General features: G+C 38.9%; 1 long non-coding RNA gene across 4 annotated transcripts in view; it reads right to left on the bottom strand.

The window, feature by feature from the left end:
- Positions 1-3167: 3167 nt before the first annotated feature.
- LOC123464106 overlaps positions 3168-20898 on the bottom strand; it is a 52439-nt gene continuing 34708 nt past the window's right edge. Inside the window, exons 3-5 of one of the 4 annotated variants that reach the window (XR_006639363.1) lie at positions 5963-6017; positions 4777-4891; positions 3168-3749 (exon numbers count right to left, since the gene is read on the bottom strand). This is a non-coding gene — a long non-coding RNA (uncharacterized LOC123464106). Of the gene's footprint in view, positions 3750-4776; positions 4892-5962; positions 6018-17452; positions 18603-20898 lie in introns of those variants that run through there. The other 3 variants (XR_006639359.1, XR_006639361.1, XR_006639360.1) reach the window with 3 other exon arrangements.

Genomic DNA, 20898 nt, shown 5'->3' with positions numbered 1-20898 from the left:
TTAAAGTAACCAGCGAGTAGGGACTTTTTACCTGCATTCAGAAATTACAACACTCCACAAATAGGCCTTTATGTCACAGTTGCTGAAACCACAATGAGGTTGTTATTCTTCAAAATGGTTTTTCACAGAAACTTAATTCAGTTTTAAGAAAATAAGTATGACAGAAAATACCATGGTGCTGCTCTGTCACTAACTCTGTCCTCTTATTCCTACTCCAGTCAGACTTCCTTTATCCATCCCTAAAAGGCCTCAGGCATTCCCAGGTTGTCTCAACAAACAATTGTCCTTCCTTGTTTGGTATGCAGTTTCTGCCAGAGGGAGACCCATGTTGGGACAACTGGTGGTTTAATCAATGCATGGAAAGTTACAGGTTATGGTCAGAGGCACTGAGAGAAGGATGACAAGTTCTCCTGAGCCCTGTCTTTGAAGTTCTTATCTTCTCAAAAGTCTAGGTATACAACTCTGTTTGTATGACATGAAAACTCCCAGGGTGTGTCTCCATAACTTTGAATGCCTTGTCCCTCTACTGTGCACAGGGTACTTGCAGCCTCCTCTAATGTCATAGAGCTCTTAAAAACCTTAACATCTAAGCCAAAACCCAGTCAAATCAGAAGTCCCAAGTGTGGTTTTGTTTTCAGTCTGCTCTACTCTGACTTTCCCCTTCTATGGAGTTGAGAAGGGATCAGAGAAGATTTGTTTCTCCAATTAACAAGCAGTGCTTACATCTGCCTGGCTTTTTTTTTCCTGCTTAAATGGCTATAAAACCGTCTAGTTCTCAAAGATGATGTCTGTAAACCTAAATGAATCTTAATATTTTGTGTAGTGTAATAAGAAAGTTATTGTAAGGAAGTGTGTTAAAAAGAACAAACATAAATATCTATATTTAGTAAGTCTCCAATATGAATCAGATGTTGGACACAAATATGAACCAGATAAACCCCTCACCTGCATTATTGTATTGTCTATAATGCCCCTATTATTCATCCTTTCAAATAAATTAAAAACTAAAGAACACAGTAAATTGTCTTCTCAGATTTTACAGCTAGTAAGAATAGGAGATAACCCACAGGGTCTCAGTTAGATAAATTCTCACCTGTGATTCACCAACTGTTACTGGTATCTGATTACTGATTAGTCATCTCAACTAGGACCATTTGAGAATGAAAGAGCAAACAATCAAAAATTAAAACTGCAAGCTGGGCGTGGTGGTGCATGCCTTTAATCCCAGCACTCGGTAGGCAGAGGTAGAAGGATTGCCATGAGTTCAAGGCCACCTTGAGACTACATAGTGAATTCCAGGTCGACCTGAGCTAGCATGAGACCCTACCTTGGAAAACCAAAAAATAAAAAAGTGGGGTTGCAGAGATGGCTTAGTGGTTAAGACGCTTGCCTGCAAAGTCAAAGGACCTTGTTTTGATTCCCCAATACCTATGTAAGCCAGATGCACAAGGTGGCGCATGCATCTGGAGTTCATTTGTAGTGACTGGAAGTCCTGGCATGCCCATTCTCTCCTCTCTCTCTCTCTCTCCATCCCTGTAACTTTGCATCTTTTCCTCTCTCAAATAAATTTTAAAAAATAAAAAAGTGAAATTTTAGCACTGAAGACACTTGAGGGCAGAATGTTTCCATTGTCTCCTAAGTTACAGTTACTATAGTCTTCCTTTTTTCCATGTATGAGCCCACATATTTTTTAAATTTGTATTTAAAAAAAATGTTTAGTCTCTAACAATATGAAAAAGGAAGCATTGCAAAATGTGTGACCATTTCTAAATATAATACTTAGGCAAGAAAATTTATTTGTCTAATTCAGAGCTTCAAGACATGAAAGTTTCTGTACTTTAGTTATATAATCAAATGACAAAAGGATCATTGATGTGCAAAACATCTGCTCATTTAAGCCATGTGCTCTTAGGTACTACCTGCAGAACTGGGCTATCATTCCATTTCCTTAAAAATTCACAATCCAGACAGAAGTCACCAGAAAGCTGGATGATGTGCTGGCATTAAGGATGCTAGATAGGAGTGTAGCAGATGTCTAACTTCCCATCCAAAGAAACTTTATTGTTAGTAATGGAACCCTCACTTACTTTGAACAATTTTGTTTTTCTCAAAAGACTCTCTTTCAAATTAATCTTGCAGCTAGGTATAGCCAGGGGATGATTGTTTGACCAATGAGATATATGAAAAATGATCTCACACAATTCTGGGGGACACTCCTTCAATGGAGCTAGGGGGATACTATGATGGTTAAGTTCTGTTGTCAACTGGATTAAATTAGAAATCCACAGGTGTTCCTCTTGGTTGGATGTTTGAGATTGCTTCCAGGAAGGATTGAGTAAAGGAGGAAATCCTTCCTCCAGAGTGAGCCCTTCCCCCAGAGTGGCCAGCAAGCCCTTCCAGAGGGGGGCTTGATGTAAAAGAGCTCTGGGAGAAAAGAATCCCTTCCTTTCACGCGGCTGCTGGTGCTGCTTGCTGGTGAGTGCTTCAAGTGTAGGTTTCCTGTTCAACCACCCTTCCTCAACATTGGAACCCAGTTTTCTCAGCCCCCCAGCATGGACAGAAGGCAAGCAGCTCTCCAGGAAACCTTCAGACCTTCATTGCTACATTGAGATGCTGAAACATCCAGCCACATGAACTAAGCAGCTACTGAGTTCCTTGACTCAGGCCTACAGACTGCTACTGTTGGACTGCCATAAACTAATTCAATAACTTCCCTTTTAATACAATTCATTCTATTGGTTCTGTTCCTTTAGAGAACCCTGACAAATCCAGACACTATGGCATAAAGGTAGAAGAGCAGAGAGATGTGGACAGCCTGGCTTCTGATGACTTTGAGGAACCACTAAACAAGTCCTGAATGGGCAGAGGTAGGATCTGTTTTATAGTAGAAATAACCTTGATAGAGGAAGTGTAGCAGCTCATGTGATCTTAATACTGAAGAGTCTGAAGCAAAAGAAGTCAGAGTTTGAGGCATTCTTGCATACAGAATGAGTTCAAGCCTATTAGGGCTATATAGGAACACTGTCTAAATATAAAAAATAATAAAACTTTGAAAATAGAAAGACAAAAGAAAGGAAATAGCCCTTGTATGGTGAAGTCATTGAAGTCAAGTCTGTCACTGACAACTAGGTATGAATTTTTACTTATCAAACTACTACTTTCTTTGATTGACTTTTAAAACATTTTATTGAGAACGTTAATACATGAACATAGTTTAAGTTTATATCCCCTTCTCATTATCATCTTTTGTGCCCTCTTCCTCTCCCCCATTCCACTGAAGAGTCTTCCTTTTCCAAGTAGTCTTTCCTCTGTTTTGACTCCTCATTCCTTTTGTCCTCCATCTTCTATGTTAAAATGTTGATGGGCTCAGCAGTGTTCAGGTCTTATGAGGGTAGAGACAACCACAGTGAGTCATGAATGCACCAGTCAGTTCATGTCCAGAGGACAGTGCCTCAAAATACGTATTCCTTTCTGACCCCGTGGCTCTTATAGTCTTTCTGACACCTCTTGTACAACTTTTTCTTAGCCTTAGAGAGCATGATAGATATGTCTCATTTAGTGCTGAGCTCTCATCACCTCTTGTTTTCAACTTTGAAGACATTTCAGTGTCCACTGCCATCTCTATAGGAAGTACAGCACTCATATTCAATCCAACCCTTGTTCTGCATTGTTTTCTGAGCCACAGATGATGTGATAGAGATGACTTATCCAGTGCTAGGCACTTGGGTCTCTCCAGTAGTCACCACCATCTATAAAAAAAAAATTAAAAATAAATAAATAAAACTTCTCTAACCAAAAGTGAGAACAGCATGAGTCAATGTGCATAAACATACATATTTAGAAGGTAATTTGATAGACTTAATATATCCATTTAGCCAAAGAACAGTGGTAGCTTTGCTCTTCAGCCTGTGTCTTTCCAGTCCATATGTTTTTGACTTGGTTTTCAGGCATGAATTTCCTCCCACTGGGCAGGCCTGAAATCCAATCAGTCTTTCATTTTTTGAGTTTAAAAATGTCATAGGGGCTGATGAGAAAGCTGAACAGTTAAAGGTGCTTACTTGAAAGCCTACCAGTGTGGGCTTGATTTCCCAGCATCTACTTAAAGCTACCTAATGCAAAGTGGTGCATAAATCTGTGATCTCAATGTGCCTATTTCAATAACCATGGGAGGTGGAGCCAGGAAAATATGAAGCTTGAGGGTCACGTAGTTTGCAGTCTAGCAATTCATTTGTAATTGCAAGGGACCCTGTCTCAAAGAAGGTAGAGCACAGACACCTCAAAGTTGTCCTCTAATGTCTGCACATGAGGTTTGGAGCACACACACACACACAATTATTTTACCAGGCATGGTGGTACATGCATTGAATCCCAGCTCTCTGAAGTCTGAGGTAGGAGGATTGCCATGAGTTCAAGGCCAGACTGAAAGTACATAGTGAATTCAAGCCTGGGCTAGAGTGAAAATAATTATTTTAAATATTGTGTGGCTAAATTCATGCGACTTTCATTCATTATCATCCGGATTTTGTCTTGTTTTGTTTTTAATTAATTTTTTAAGGAATCTCCATCTTTTAAAATAACCTATAGACTGAATCTTTGATACCTTACATTCTAGAAAAGTTCCTACCCTATCTGAGGAACCCAACTTTCAACTCACAGGATCCTCTATTAATAATCATTTGCCATACAAGATGACTCTAGGGGACATTTACTCAGACACTGTGACTGTCATTGTGGTTGTTGGAACTGAAGTTACAGACATAAATGAACTTTTCTCACTTGTTTATTTTCTATGCGGGGCGTCCCATTGAAAACAAATCCATTATGAGTCCCCAGGCTCTAAATGTACACTGCTGTGTTATAGATATCCTTTGAAACTTCTCATTGCATTCCTCTGCAAAAAGGGGAGGGGAAAACTCAAATAATGAAAAGAAAATTAGGAAAGAAAAGAAGAAAAAAAAAGAAACAAAATAAAAACCATATTTTTAACAAAAGGATTTTTGAAAGCTTTGGAAAATGTTGTGTTCAGTCACATAAGGCCCCACTGTTTTAAGCATATTTTACTATAATTTTTCCTTCAAAATCCTGACATGCAAAGTTGAACAGGGCTCTTTCAGTGTACAACCCCAGGACATGGAGAAATAAAAAGAGCAGTATTCCTGCATACTCAGTGGGAATCATAATATCGCATAATTGCTTAAAATCCAAAGGCTGATCCGATGTCATCTTCAGAAATATGCAAGTATCCCTTTGTTTTCTGATTTACAGATATTTCCTTGCTTTAGGGCTTAACCCGTCAGTTGCTGCCGCTTGTTATTGAAACATGATTAAAAATGTTAGGTAAGATTTCCCCAATCTGTCAGCTTTTACACATAGAAACACAAAACTATGAATATTAATTTCCTTTTACCCATTTCCTTTCCCTACCTATTTCTAAACATCACACCACACACACACACACACACACATGTCCTTCATATTTTTCTATGAGAAACTTTGCGAGAACAAAGAGCATGTAATAGCATGTTTAAAAGATCATCAACTTCCCCCTTAAGACAAAAAGACAAAAAAAGAAAGAAAGAAAAGAAAACTGGCAATGAATCTAAACAATTTAGGAAGATTTAGAGAAAAAAAAGAAAAACTTCTTCCTCTGTAACATGATGTAAATCATAAATATACCAATGGTCTGGAAATGATTTAACAACAGGCTCTGAGACAAAATATTCCTAAGCAGACACTGTCAGTCATGGGCTCATGTCTCTCATCAATGTGTAAAAGAAATCCTCTTATGAGAAGCTGAGGTCTTGCTGCTGCTCATAGGAGATTCACACCACTGCTGCATTCATGTGTGTACCAGCTCCAAGAATAAATTCTAAGTCCAGGGCCATAATGGATGGCACGAACTCGAGCAATGTCTCCCTGCTCCAGGTGAAGAAACTTTTGGTGTTCTGAGTGGTCTCTCTACCTTTTCCAGATTTCCCTTTGCTTCTTATGTGTCCTTGACCTTCCAAACAGGATCCCTGGAATGAAGAGGAGGAAGCACTATGTAAACAGTTCATTCTAGAAGCATGAGTCATTCCTGAATCTGCTTCCCCACTCCCTATATAAAAGACACCAGGCTGGGCCCCTATCCAAGCTTCTCAATCCCTGTTAGAAAGCTGTTCTTTGTTTTGTCTTTTCCTGAGGATAAAGGTTTAACTTTTTCACTCTCCTCAAAGTGATTCCACACTTGGGTTAGAGATTCAGCTAACAGAGTATCAAAAATTGCATTTTACTTGATGAAGCAATGGCCAGCCAGCTCTAAGGGACACTGCAATGCCATTTTATAATTAAGCAGAGCACCCGCTGGACCGCATGTTATAACAGATGTTTCCTGGCTGCAGGTACTAAGCCAGCACATAGTAAAACTGCCCAGAGCCTCTGCTGAGCCAAGATGGGTCAGTATCTGGAACAACTCCTGCCTAGCATCTCTTACTGTAATTAGAGAAAGAGGCTGGCTTTTGGTCATTAATTCCATCTGAAAAATAGCCGTGGCTAGATGAAAAATGGAAAAAAGAAAGACAACAACAGAGTACTGTGGAAATTGAAAAGCCCAAGAAGAAGACTGATAATGTATTGATGATTTATTATTTCTATCAGAGTTTTAGGTCTTATATAAATTCTGTACTGTGTCCCCTCTTCAAAATGATTTGAAGAATTTTCATCCCATTTATCAAGTGGCTAAAATTAGTTTCTCCGTATGCTTTGGCTAGAAACAAGTTTACGGGCTGATTAGTACCAGGAAATCAAACTGTATAGAAATGAGTAGATGCTAGTTGGTAAATGAAGAAAACCACCATAGCAAGAAAAGAAGTATTCTGCCATTTGTTCCTATTTTTCTTTCATTTTATTAGTTTCAAAAGGAGTCCTGGGGATAGAGTCTGTCTTTGAGGGAAATGAAGTCCCAACAAGCTAGTATTCAAATGTAATGTGCTCAGTATGCTGCTTACAGAATGTATAGACATCACTCTGCGCCTGCCAGGTGGTATCCCCACTGCTCGCCTTCAGCAGCTGGTGGGTATCCTCATGATCTCTTGGAGCTGGCTGCTGCTCTCACACAGAGGATGTGCCCATATTGTATTAGTTGAATACATTTAATATTTCTACTACAAGTACATGGATAAGTAGCAAATAGCATTTGGTTTCTGAGTAGAGCAGCCAAAAGGGCAACAGAAACTGATGAGTACATTGGGGTCTAGAAAGTCTAAGCCCTGCTAAAGGAGGCAGCTGCTTCAAATGGAGTAGGGATATGGAACTTGTGTTGCCAGGTCTTCTGACTGCTCATGGGAAAGCAAAAAGCTGTGATCTTTGTAGTGTATGAGTATGAATGAATGTGTTTAATGCATATGTGTGTATAGGTGCGTATACCATAGTGCATGTGTGGAGGTCTAAGGACAACATTGGAGTGTTTGTCATCTCTTTCCACCTTGCTTTGGGACAGGATCTCCCTTGTTTTTGTTGCTGTGTGTGCACCAGACTAGCTGGTCCATGAGCTTCTGGATTCTCCTGACTCTTCCTCGCATTGCTATAGGCATGTTGGGGTTACAAACTTGTGCAACACTTTGTGTCCAGCTTTATGTGGGTGCTGGGGAATGGAACTCAGGCCAGCAGGCTTTTTAGTGAGTGCCTTTAACTACTGAGCCATCTCCCTGAACCCATATGTTCTTATGTGAAGTTTCCCAATAAATTTTCTGTCACCTCATTTACAGACTGTTAAGGAGGGTCAAACATGGCTTAGATATTCTAAATTTGCAAACATTTTGTTCCTGAGACACAGAAGAAGAGTGAAACCTAAGTGGCTAGCCTAAAGTTCTCTCAAGTGATTAGTGGCAGAGTCAGGATTAGAACCTACAGCCCTCATTCTATATACACTGAGGTCTTCCTTTCTTCAAAACAGGTTCAAGAGTACCATGGAAAGTTCCTTGATAAATCTCTGTAGGCATCATACCCTAAGAAACAGGAACACAGAACTTTTTGCTATTAAAGTTCTTTATATGAATGTTAGCTCCTGTAATAGAAAAGCAGTCTCATGTCCAAAGCTTACAAAGAAGAAATGTGAGAGGGGCCTCCAGAGAGAACTGAGGCAATGTACAGCTGAAAGAAAAGGGTGGTTCTCTGGCTGGCTGGAAATTACTTCTTAAACAATGGAACTAATAGAACTCCAAGAGATGAAGGTGTTTAAAATGGCCTATGGTGAAGGTGACTCAAAGCAGGGTGCCCAAGAGTACCCAAGTCTAAAGATACATCACTGTTAAAGGTGGTCTGGTTTTCATGTTTTAGGTGATCCTGAAACTGACCTGTCTTTTTCATAGTTATCTCTTGTTATACCTAAAGTCAATTCAAGCCAAATATTTGTAACACACATTATGATATGGGTTACATCATCATTCCCAAACATTTCAATTTTCTACATGACTTCTTTTTGCCATTGATATAACTCATTTGAAGGCTTTTTTAATGAATATGTTCTTGTTTCTTAAATAGATAAAAGTTAACTGTTGGTGTGTGTTGGGGTTATACTAATGAATGGAGTAGTTTTTAAGATTCCTTAGGTCAATAATACACTAATCAACTTTAATAAAAAATGTTTAAAATAGCATGGTGAATACAAGGGGGAGCCAATAATTGTTCTTGAGTCAAATGGGAGTAGGATGGAAAGGGCTCCAAGGAGGGAAAGGGTGTGAGTGGTTCATGGCCTAAAGAATGAACAGTCAGGAAGAGAGAGATCATTATGGCCAGAGGAAGTTGCTTGAACTGAAACACAAGTCATGACATGCAGAGTACTAAAACCCTTTTACTTACTCTTTGCTAACTACATTCATTTAATACTGATTGGTCTATTTTATTCTCATTAATTTATTCTTAATACCAAACTTATAAAGTAGGTATCAATGGCATCCCATTACACAGTTGAGTAAACCATATAAGTGTCCTTGCCCATGATCATGGGAAGCAAATTGTACTGTACTTTCTTTCCTTTGCTAAAATCAAATGACTGATAAAGACCAGGGCTCTTTTTACCTCATAGACTTTAGGTATAACTGAAGAGAAGAGCAGTCATCATTCAAAAATGATCTCAGATAGAGACATGATGGCATATTTATGTGGTGATAATCAAAACTCAAACTAGTTAGGAGAGCACTACTGTGTGCAAATCCCCTCAGCCCAGCCACAACAGGTGGAAAACAGCAACAAGAGAGCGAGTTGAGGCTCTGCAAAGGGTTGCTGGCTGTAAAACCTCAAAGCCCCCCCCCCAGAAACACACATTCTCCAGCAAGGCTCAACATCCCAAATTGCCACCAACTGGGGACCAAGCATTCAGAATACACAAGTTTATGGAAGACATCTGATTCAAACCAACACAATATCTTTGCATCTTCATATTGGTAGTATACTGAACTTGGTAAGAAGTTCAATAAAAACTTGCTCTTGAATACAATTGAGTATAATTGTCATTATCATGGTTAGTGGACCGCACAGGGTATAATCTATTGATAGACAATATTTTTACTGTTTAGTGTGGTGGAAAGAGATAGTGCCAAATCTCCTTCCTGATATTGGTGTGAGGAAAAGAAGGTCCCTCTAAAACAGGTGAAGGAGAAAGACCCAAGGATCCTGCAACATGAACCCATCCCTCTTGGATGTAAAGGACTGGAATTACAAAACAGGCCAAATCACTTATCTTTGAGACTTCTGACAAATTTTCTGGAGAGAGAAAAAAAAAAGGATGAATAAAATTAAAATCTGTGGTCAGAAGGTTAGGGAAAGGAAAGGCACACATTTCCGCTAGGGAATAGGAAGTGGTCTTGTCTTCCACAGCAGGGCTGTCTAATAAATCTGGAGAGTTTTATTGACTTCATAGGCGCAAAAATAACCACCCCAAGAAGACATCAGGTTTCACTTATGTTTTTGGAAAGTAATTTCTCACAGACGCGAGGTTAAAAGAAAGTGGTTGCACGGGTCTCGGCTGTGGTGGGGTGTCTTCTGGTATGCGTAATGCAACTGGATCGCAGTTCTGGGACGATGCCCAGACTCAGGGGCTAAAGCCTCTGTTGAAAGCAATGAGGACAGAGTGTTGCCAAAATTTTATGTATGCAACTGTAGATCGATTGTCTTAGTGCAAGCGAAGACTTTGATCAAGAGCGCCTGGAGGGAGGGGTTTCATTAAATGCTGTTTTCATCCCTTAATACTACAGTTTTTATGTCTACTTGTTCCTAAGTCGACCACAGACCCTGAGTGGCCCTGACACAGAGAAGCCCCTCCCTGAGCCCACGTCTGGCTCTCAGGCTGCAGCAGTGTGACTGGTATAGAAGCAGTTCTGGTAGAAAAGACACACAGCCTTGGGAGGTTTTACTCCACTTCATAGTTCTTGGTCTTATGTTAGACCAGTCAAGTAGGAAAAATGCATGAAGTTCTCTCCCTCCTGCTTCATGTCTGTGATTCATTACTAAAACCTGAAAACTTCCCCTACACAAAGACAAGCTTTCCTAAGAAAAGGGCTGATAAGACCCTATGTTTGTGGGATGAATTATTCATTAAAAAAAAAAAAAATGTCTTGCTCGCACTAGAAAATTCAGTCAGTTTTAGAATGTATACATGTTTATTTCTGAAACCCTATCAAATGTGTGTATAATTTATGGAAAAATTGGCATCTAGGTACCTTTTTTTTAATTTTTATTTATTTATTTATTTGAGAGCGACAGACACAGAGAGAAAGACAGATAGAGGGAGAGAGAGAGAATGGGCGCGCCAGGGCTTCCAGCCTCTGCAAACGAACTCCAGACGCGTGCACCCCCTTGTGCATCTGGCTAACGTGGGACTTGGGGAACCGAGCTTTGAACCGGGGTCCTTAGGCTTAACAGGCAATCGCTTAACCGCTAAGCCATCTCTCCAGCCCCTAGGTACCATTTTGAAGATGAAACAATGTTCATGTTTGGGTTTCATGGTTAACCTTGCCCCACAGGGCAAAGGAAAAAGTAGTACCATTCTATTTCCTCTACAAATCAATGGGACTGCAGCTACAGTAGCCATCTTCTGGTCACCCTCAGTGACAACGCAGAGCCTCCTCATGTGTGGGAGGACACATTAATCCTCAGAGCCTCCAGTAGTATCCACAGAATTAGTCTGAGGTCTGAGGATAAAAAGAACTATTGAATTAGGAAGCAGGAAATCAGTAAAATTTAGTTCAGCATTAATTATCTTATTTTTGAGATGACAAAAAAAGAAGTGGTTTTAATCTTATTTTATAGAAGTAGAATCCATTTCCAAAGCAAAATATTTATCTGTGAGAAATAGCAAACATCTTCTGAGTTCATAGCATGTAGAAGTTTGAGCTAAGTAGTTTACATGTATAGTCATTTTTAGCCTTCACTACTCTCAAACAGACATTGTTACACTGCCTGCTCTATAAATGAGGAAAATGAGAAGTCAGACTGGTCCAGATAAAACAATATACTAACCCAGTGTATGAAAAGTTGATGTGGGGTTGCCATGGTGGAACTGGGGCTGGAAGATGAGGGACCATTAGTCCCTGGTTGTCTTGTTCCTCTGTCAAGCTCTCTTTTTCTTAGAGCAAACTCATGGCTTTGTGGAGCAGGGTTTGACAATCCCTTGACTAGATAACCTGTAAAACATCCATTTGTTCTAGCAAGCTCCTTAAGACTACAAGTTGGGTCTGAGTGTGACTTACATTTTCAACAATAATTTCAAATTTTACACATCTTCCTAAAAATTATGATTTTTTTAAAATGTCTGAATAAATTTCCATTGTATTTCTATAAAAAAAAAAAGACTACAAGTTGGCAAACCTTGATGATTAATAAAGGACAGGAGCAGGCTCTCACTTCATGTACCTGTAAGAAATAGAATTTTCAAGCTACTTGAGTTAAGTAAATATAATGATGCAATTGAATAACTGTTTACATGTGAAAAGTCTGATGTTAGTACATTATGTGTTGCCTTTATGAAAACAAAACTGCTAAAAATAGAATAAATTTCTATTTCTTTATTAAGATTATAAATATTGTAGCAGTGATACAATTTCCTATTCACTCACTGACAAATTATCTGTAAAGAAAAGCATCAGGTGGTAAAATTATCACCTCTCAAATTAACTAGATGTCTATCTAGGCAGTGGCTCACCCAGAGCAGACAGTTCAAGGAAAGAAGACATATTTGGTCTCTTTGTTAGCTCTTTACAAAAGGGGAAGAAAAAAAACCTCCACAGGCTGAACTTCCAAACTCCTCTCATCAGACTTCCTGAATTGCATGACTTTAGCTGTTTCATACTCTGTGGCTCAGGGTGTAAATAGGAAAAAAAGGTTGGTGGGGACAATTTGACAATAGCTATTAAAAATGAAATGCTCAAACTCTTGGCCAAATAATAATCTACCTTCTTAGGGTTCATCATAGGCAAATACTCCTACAACTGTTCAAAAATGTTTAAGTATAAAATGATGTTTGCAAGAATATTTGTTACAGGAAAAACTGGAAGGAACCCAAGTGTGCATTAAAAGACAAGTGGTTAAGGAAAATATGGCTCAGCCCTATGGTATGACACAATGGGACCATTAAAAGAAGATTAAAAAGATTGTTTTTATAGATAGACATGGGAAGATGTCTAAGGCATATTGTTAGGTGGAAAACTTGTTGCTGAATTGAGAGCATAATTCTATTGCTTTGTAAAATAAGAAATGAAATACTAATGTGGGTCTTGAATAAAGTTATCTGCTATTCTTATCTTTATGGGATTATGGAAATTTTTCATTTTCTGTGCTGCACGTGTGTCAATTTACTTCTACGTGTGCATGTATATATATATATATGCATAGGTAGGTGTATGGCATTGGTTTGGTAATCAGAGAACAACAAATGTTTCAACAGCTTAGTCCTGTGAGAGTCCTCAAAGAAAAGTGAAGAGGCCTTTTTCAAATCCATCCATCCACTTTAAAGTCAAAAATTTAGCTGATACTGGAACAGTGATACCAAAATCCAAAAGGTGGGCCATACCTAAAAATTCCTTCAGGCTTCAGAGTTTATGAACCCTTGTAATAATTATTAGCTCACAAAGATTACTAGCTAATGTAGATAAGCAAACTTGAACAAGTTTTTGAGTCATTGTTTCCCTAAAGAAAGGACAGCTGGCAACTTGAGACAAACTAAGGCATCATGGACTAATAGTAACTTGCCAGGCATGAGGGCATGTCCATAAAAGACAAAGCAGAGCTTGTGTTTCAATTTCATACTTAATCAAGTTAAATTTTGGTGCAATTTCTCTAGAAGTTTTCCATTTGGTGGTGGTGGTGGTTATAGCTTATACCAACTAAGGAAACTCAAATGAATGCAAAATTATCAACACAAAATTAGGTAGAAGCCTTTGGAAAGGAGCCCCAAGAAGGAGGAATAATAAATCTGAAACCCATTAGCTTCATTCTAGGTGTCTCAGGGAAATCTCACTGCCCTTGCTCAGAGGTTGGAAAGCAAGATAACATATGAGAATAATGGGTACACTTCTTTCCTATAAGCACCTTCCTGCAGAAGTGCAGTTCCCCCCTTACATGTGGTGAATGCTAAAGACAGCATCCTGAAACTCTGGAGCATGCTCTTTGGGGACATTCGAGTTTCTGTGCATGAAAATGCTCTGGAGAAGCTCTTTGTATTGACAATGGTAGCCACACAGTTCTTGATGCTCATAAAACTAGAGCAGTGTTGAGAAAGATATATTAGGTCATCAATCTCCATGTGGGTCCAATGCAGAACTCTTCCCCAGTGTAGTCATTCGGAGCCTTTGTCTAGATGGCTTAGAGATGTCTCTAGAGACTTACTCCTAAGCTAGTCCTCATCTCTGGTTCCTGGGCAAATGTTGGTGTTTGACTTGAAAGAAAAAGGGCATTTAAGAGTTGGAGCCCCATAACTACTTAATGATATCTATTCACCTAGATTTCTATCAGCCATTTCCACATGAAGAAAACAACTTAGTATAAAGAAACCCTTACTTAATCTTTAATTGCCATCATGGAACAAATCACTGATTTTTTTCCAGTTCTTTATATTTCAACCTTGGTAGTGAGTTTCTGTTTAGCTTTAGGGAAGAAGCAAACTTGCTGGGCTCCCCAGAGCCAGCCATGCCTAGGATGAGTAAAACTAAAAAGAAATTTTTTAATAATGGAAAGAAAATAGCATCCATATCTTTCCTAGAAAAACTTGAATCTGTGTACCTATCTTTGATAAACCTGATGTGTTCCCAGTTTTTACATTAGGCTATAAGGGCTGATAGAAATGTGGATTATTTTAACTATTTATTTATTCGTTTGTGTGTGTGTTTAAGGAAGTGACAGGTCCTCTTGCCACTGAAAATGAATGCCCATCCAGCTTTACATGTGTGGCTGGGGAATTGAACCTGGCTGGCAGGCTTTGCAAGTAAGTGCCTTTAACCACTATGCAGTCTCCCCATCTTTGCAAATAGGAATCTTAAACCTCGCTTTTATCTTCTATCTTCTTTTCAGCTTCATAATGAATGGTGCTAATCTTCCAATGAATCTTGGTGGTTAAAGAAGAAGATTATTGTAGTTCATGTAAAGAATAGACTTGAATTAATAACATTATATCAATGTTTGATAAATATTCTAGGCAGTCATTTTTCTGCCTAGGGTGTGCAGGGTTTGCTTGACTGTTCTTGAGAATATTCAAAACAATTCTCATTTTCATAAACAATGCTTTGGGCAAATTTAAAAGTGTTAAAGAGTAACAGAGGAGGATATCCAACACCCTCCCTCTGACCTTCACGTGCATGTGAATACAGGGCCTTCACATCTGCACACATGTGCACACACCACACACACATTCACCACACATACCACATACACATAATAAATAAGGTTTAAAAAACAAACAATAAAATGTTATATGAATTTAATTAGTGTAGAAAGTTGACTTGGAGTTCACTAAGTGAACTGAGAGTTCATCTGAAGCTGGAAGAAAGACTTGGGATTATGGTGACAAAATTAATTTAAAACTTCTTGGACCTGGAAAAATGACTAAAGGCAGAAATACTGAAAGTAAAAGGATCTCATTTTGTTTTTCATGAGATATTATCTTCCTATGTAAGCCCAGGCTGGCCTCAAACTCCTGATTCCACTGCCTCAGCCTCTCTACTGTGCAGAGAATAGACATGCACCACTATGAATGGCTTTGTTTTTATTTTTAAAATAGTTGAATATGTTATATTTACCCTTTGGAATTTCTATAGTATGCTGTTTTAGAAATACGTTGTCTATGTCAATTAATACAAATTCCTGAAACAAATGAAATCATTCAAGTGCAATGTTATTTAAAATCAATATTACTATAAGGATATTTTTCCAACCTCAAACATTTAATTTGCCAAAAGCTTTTTGTATAATTTATGATGTACTTAAATATTATTTCATTACATATTCTATGTATTTAAATTTTATATTAAACAAATCTACCCCAGGGAAAGTAATTAAATTACATGAATTTAGAACTTTCATGAAAATTACGGACTATACAACAACAACAACAAAAATCTAATACTGTTTGTGTCTTCAATAAAATGATAGCAATTTTATATATTAGCAATGTTCTCTGTAAATGAGAACTTTTAAATGTTTTTTGAAAATTAATGTGTCATTGCTAGGAACTTGGTGCATAAAGAAATTAATTCTTTTCATTTAATAAAAAATTTGCAGAGGTAGAAAGTAGCCAACTTCTCAAACAACATAAGCAGGAATGTTTCCCACTAAGTCCCAACTTTTCTCTGTTCATCCTACTTTCATCTTAAAATATAATGGCAAAGATGGAATTGTTCAGCAGTTCCCTACACACAGTGAGGTTGTTATCCAGTGGAAGCTGACTTCTTCCTGACTGGCTTGGCTCCCACCCTTATCCCTGAACTACATAAAGGACTGCAGTGGCCTCTAGTATGTAGCTATCGCAGATTACCCATACTGGGTTGCTTAAAACAAAGGAAGTTTATCCTTTCACATTTCTAAATACTATGGATCCAAAGTGAAGGTGTTCAAAAGGCCATGCTGCCTCTAGAGATGTGAGGGGAGATTCTGTCTCTTCTAGCTTCTGCCAGCTCTTAGAACTTTATTTGTGGCCACCTCATCCTTACCTCAGCCTCTGTGGTTACATTGCTTCCTCACCTTCCCTGTTTCTATGTGTCACATTGCTCTCTGCCTGTCTCCTAGGGGTCTATCTGCTTATTCCCAGGCCCCCAGGTTATCTCACTTCATGATCCTTAACTTAATCACAGCTAAAAAGACCTTTTATGAAGTTCTAAGAATTTGGAGGTAGCTACAACTTGGGGAGGTACCCATTATGGCTGGTGAATGTTTAATAGTCTTCCCATCAGGAAAGGGGAAGCCCTGCTCGGTAGCACTGGCGCCATTCTATGTTATATATACTGCCACCAAGGTTAACTTCAGGCAATCAAGGGAAAGTCACTGAACATGGAATTGGGAAGGAATGTACAGTAGCATGTTACTGTACAATGTGTCTACTGTATGGACCCCAATACAAGTCAGTGATCTCAAGAGCACTTGATCAAATGATTAGGAAGTGGTAAGGGTTGCGTATTAATCATTTTATCTTTAAGATATTTTATTTTATTATAAATTTATATGTTTGAAACTTTCATAGTGATTCTGTTTAACAACTGGCACACAGATTTTCTGTCATTTGCCTATTAGTTCAGATGCAGTGGTGTGAACTGGCCTCAGCACAGCATTCAATGGAATGTTCTGATTGACAAAGCCTGGGTCATGGAGCCTACCCAGAACACACAAACTGAAAGTGTGGTTGGTATTTTCTTAAAGAAAATTAGAGTGGTAGTTCCTAAAAGGGGGGGAGGGGAGAAATGTTAGAGAGAAAAAAATTAATAAATCTATTTCTTTATCATTGTTTAAATTTTGTGTTTTGATCTTAGATTAAAAAAAAAAACTTGGGCTGGAGAGATGGCTTAGCGGTTAAGTGCTTGCCTGTGAAGCCTGAGGACCCCGGTTCGAGGCTCAACTCCCCAGGACCCACGTTAGCCAGATGCACAAGGGGGCGCACACATCTGGAATTCGTTTGCAGTGGCTTGAGGCCCTGGCGCTCCCATTTTCTCTCCTTCTCTCTATCAGCCTTTTTCTCTGTCTGTCGCTCTCAAATAAATAAATAAAAATATTTTTAAAAAATTTAAAAAAAACTTTTAATGAAGTTCAAAAGAGATATAAAGGTAAGAATATTGTAGGACCTACACATGAGTAGTATTGCTCCACTTAAAGAAAAACCACTACTTTTCCTATTCTCACTTCTCCTAGCTAGTAATGTCTGTTTTTAATTGTATACACATTTATCCCAAGGTGGTTAGGTTCTGAGGAAAACAGACAAACCAATTTTAAGGTATCCTTTAAATTTTTTAATGGCTTTATTGAGATATAATTGGCACACTATACAATTTGCCTATTTAAAGGCTAAAAAATGTGGCTTTTATGGCTTTTAATATAGTCAGCAAGTTGTACAATTATCATATTTTAGAACATTTTCATCACCCCCAAAAGCACTCCACCACTCAGATATCACCCAAGTCCATTCCCTCTCCCCATCCCCTAGGCAACCAGTGGTCTGCTCTCTGTCTCTATAGAGATGCCTATATACTCTAGAGATTGCACAGAAATGGACTCAGACAGGAAGCCAGCCTTTGTGACTGACATCTTTTACTTAGCATGATCTTTTAAGAGTCATCCATGATGTCATAGAGATTAATATTTAATTTACTTTTATTTCTGAAGAATATCTCACTACATGGTGATGGCATATTATGCTTATTCATTTGCTGGCAGGCATTTGAATTCTTTTTCCTTTTTGGCTATTCTGAAAAATGCTGCTGTGAACATCTTTTCTTTTTTCCTCCGGTGCTAGCGATTGAAGCCAGAACCATGCACACTGTGTTCTGAAAATCCTCCATCACCAAGCTGTAGCACCAATCCTACTGCTACTATCAACGTTTTGTACACATTTATGTGGAGATGACTTTTTAAAAATTCTCTTAATTCAGTGGTATTTCCATGAAAAATTTTAAGCAAGTTTCTTATTTTCTACATGATTAAAAGGACTGTCACTTAGGACTTAACTCTGAAATGACAAATGTGAATTTCAAACCTCCTAAATAGTGGATCATCACCTACCAAACCCTACTGTTTCTTAGTAGTGGGGGAGGGAGCAGCTGTCTTTTGGGAGAGAGTGAGAGCTGGTCTGACTTGGGGCTCCCAGCTCCACAATTACATGTGACAGTTTTCCTCTGCCACTCCTGAGTCTGGGCCTGGCCCACAGCAGAGTCCCAACCCTGTGCCTGTCCTAGGCTTCCTTCAGAGGACCTCAATGTACAAACTGCAAAGAAGAATCAAAAAACAAAAACACACTTTTTTCTGAAATCAGTCAAAGAATTTATGAAAATTATAAGAAAGAGATAGGGTAGGTAACTTCTCTGACAGAGGCCAGTGAGAAGTATACTTTCTCCCCAGCATGGCTTGCAAGCATCGCTCTGTGTCCTGCAGGCCTGCAAGAAAAAAAGAGAGCTCTATATTTATATAGCATCTTTCTTCCAAGAAATTCAGAGTCTTAAACAGTCTTTCACTCAATCCCCAAGGGAGTTTGTATGGCGTACATGAGAAGTTACTTCTTTTAAAATTTACACTCTTCGGTTCATCAGCACTAGGCAGAGACAACTCAGAAAGCAGGCCTCCAGACCAGACAGGCCACTATATTATTTGCAGGGAACTTCTATAAATCAATGCATATCCTGAAGAAAATACAACCTCCCATAACAGCTCTATGACTATATTCAATGATGATGAGATTTCTTGCACCAGGAGTAAAACTTACTCTTCCAAACTAGAATAAACTACGATGGAATGTACCATGAAATGGAAGGAGGTCATTTATTTACAGTGAAGTGCTCAGACAGCCCAGCCCCTCACACAGATAGCTCAGGTTTTATTCTCTAGTTCAGCCTATGAAACTTCCCCTCAACTAAGAATCCATTAATAATCCTAAAACTGAGATCTGGTATTAAAGAGGCTAGCTTGCAAAGCCTGCAGTCCTGGGCTCAATTCCCAAGCACCCACATGAAGCAGGATGCAAAATGTGACACAAGCATTTGGCCTTTGTTTGTAGCAACAAGAGATCCTATTGTGTGCATACATACACACATAAATAAATAAAAAAAAGTAATTAAAAACAAAAGAATCCTAAACCTGGCTCAATACAAAGGAAGAGCATCCTGCTTGCAAATTTCAGATTTGGATTTCAAATTGGAGACTAAGCCAATCCTCTCCCACTAGTATCTCTTACTCTATCTCGGTGTTTTCACATGAGGCAGCACTGCCCCTCAAGTCTTACTGGTCATACTGAGTTTTCAGTTATTGTTTCCTAAAGCTTAATTCAGAGACTGGAAGGATAAGCCTGTGAGAGTAGCCAGTAGCAGCCACCCTCCTCCCCGTGCCACCAAAATTGTCAGAGTTACACTGGATCATATGAAAATCTCAGGGAATCATATCTGAGGAATAGTTGTGGCTTTTTTTCCACCTCTGGAAAACTTCTGGATCCACGATTTCTCTGCCAATAATGATGAGGGATGGCAAGTCTTAATCTGGTTAGGAACAAAAAGTTGAATGAAGTGTCCCATGGTACCACCAGCTCCAGATAGGTTCTATTTGAGTGCCCATAATCTTAACATATGTAATACTTAAAATTTATATCATCTGTCAATAAGACAAGTTGCATCGTTTTTAGAGGCCTAGCAAAAGAAAGACTTACTTGAACATTTAAGAACTTCAAGATGGCAATAGCAGAGCATGGATGAGACATCAAGGGCTCTCAAATTGGAACATTGGCTAACCTGGGCTCTGACTCTACAGATAGTTGCATAGACTTTGTTGGCGCCAAGTAGTAGCTTGCATTAGTTTTACGGTGCTTCCGTAACAAAATACCACAGAGTGGCGGGCAGTATAAATGAAGGAAATGGATTGTCTCAGAGGGCTGGAATGCAGGAGCAGGACTGGCTTCATCTGATGTGTTTGTTTGGTTGGTTGGTTGGTTGGTTTTGATCTTCTGTATTCCTTCACATGCTTGGTGCATTTTTGTGTTGCAATCACTTCTTCTAAGGACTCCATCAGTCATGTTGGATTAGGGCCTACCTCATCAAAACTGAATTGTGTTTCTAAAGTGACATGTTCAAATAAAGCCACAAGGTTCTGGAGGTTAGAGATGCAACAAACAATTTTAGAGGGATATAGTTCAGTCCATAAAACAGCTGTTTCCCTTAAAGCAGGTACAGTGCTCCAAATCACTGCAGTGGTCTCTCTTGCAAACTGTGTTTACACAAGGTATCCCCTACACTGAAGCAGGGGTTCCTTGCCATGGCCACCTTACATGGGCTTCTGTTCTTCTTCCCCACTCACCTCTTTCATTGAGGGTCATTCTCCTCCTTAAATATGGGCTGGTGACACTCTCTTATGGGACAATATCTACACACTTAATCCACAGTCATAGGGTAATAATAAAGGAAACTCGTTATTAAATAATAACAATAATGATAAACAACTGTATCCCTTAACATACAGATAACACTGAAGTACAGTGCAGAAGAGGCATAATTGACTACTCATAAGAGAGACATAAATTGCTGGCTTTAGAAAAGGAAAACTTTCAGTGCTTACATCCTTCTTTCCTGGGGCTGATCACCTGACTTTATTAGGAATGGTCCTACATTTCAGTGGAAACCCAGACTGGTCTTTGTACCTATTTGCAGAGAAATGCTAGCCAGATTATAGCTGAAAACTCTGCTAATTCTG

This window comes from Jaculus jaculus, chromosome 1 (assembly GCF_020740685.1).
Source record: "Jaculus jaculus isolate mJacJac1 chromosome 1, mJacJac1.mat.Y.cur, whole genome shotgun sequence".
Taxonomy (NCBI): Eukaryota; Metazoa; Chordata; class Mammalia; order Rodentia; family Dipodidae; genus Jaculus; species Jaculus jaculus.
This window is presented reverse-complemented; position numbering and strand designations above follow the sequence as displayed.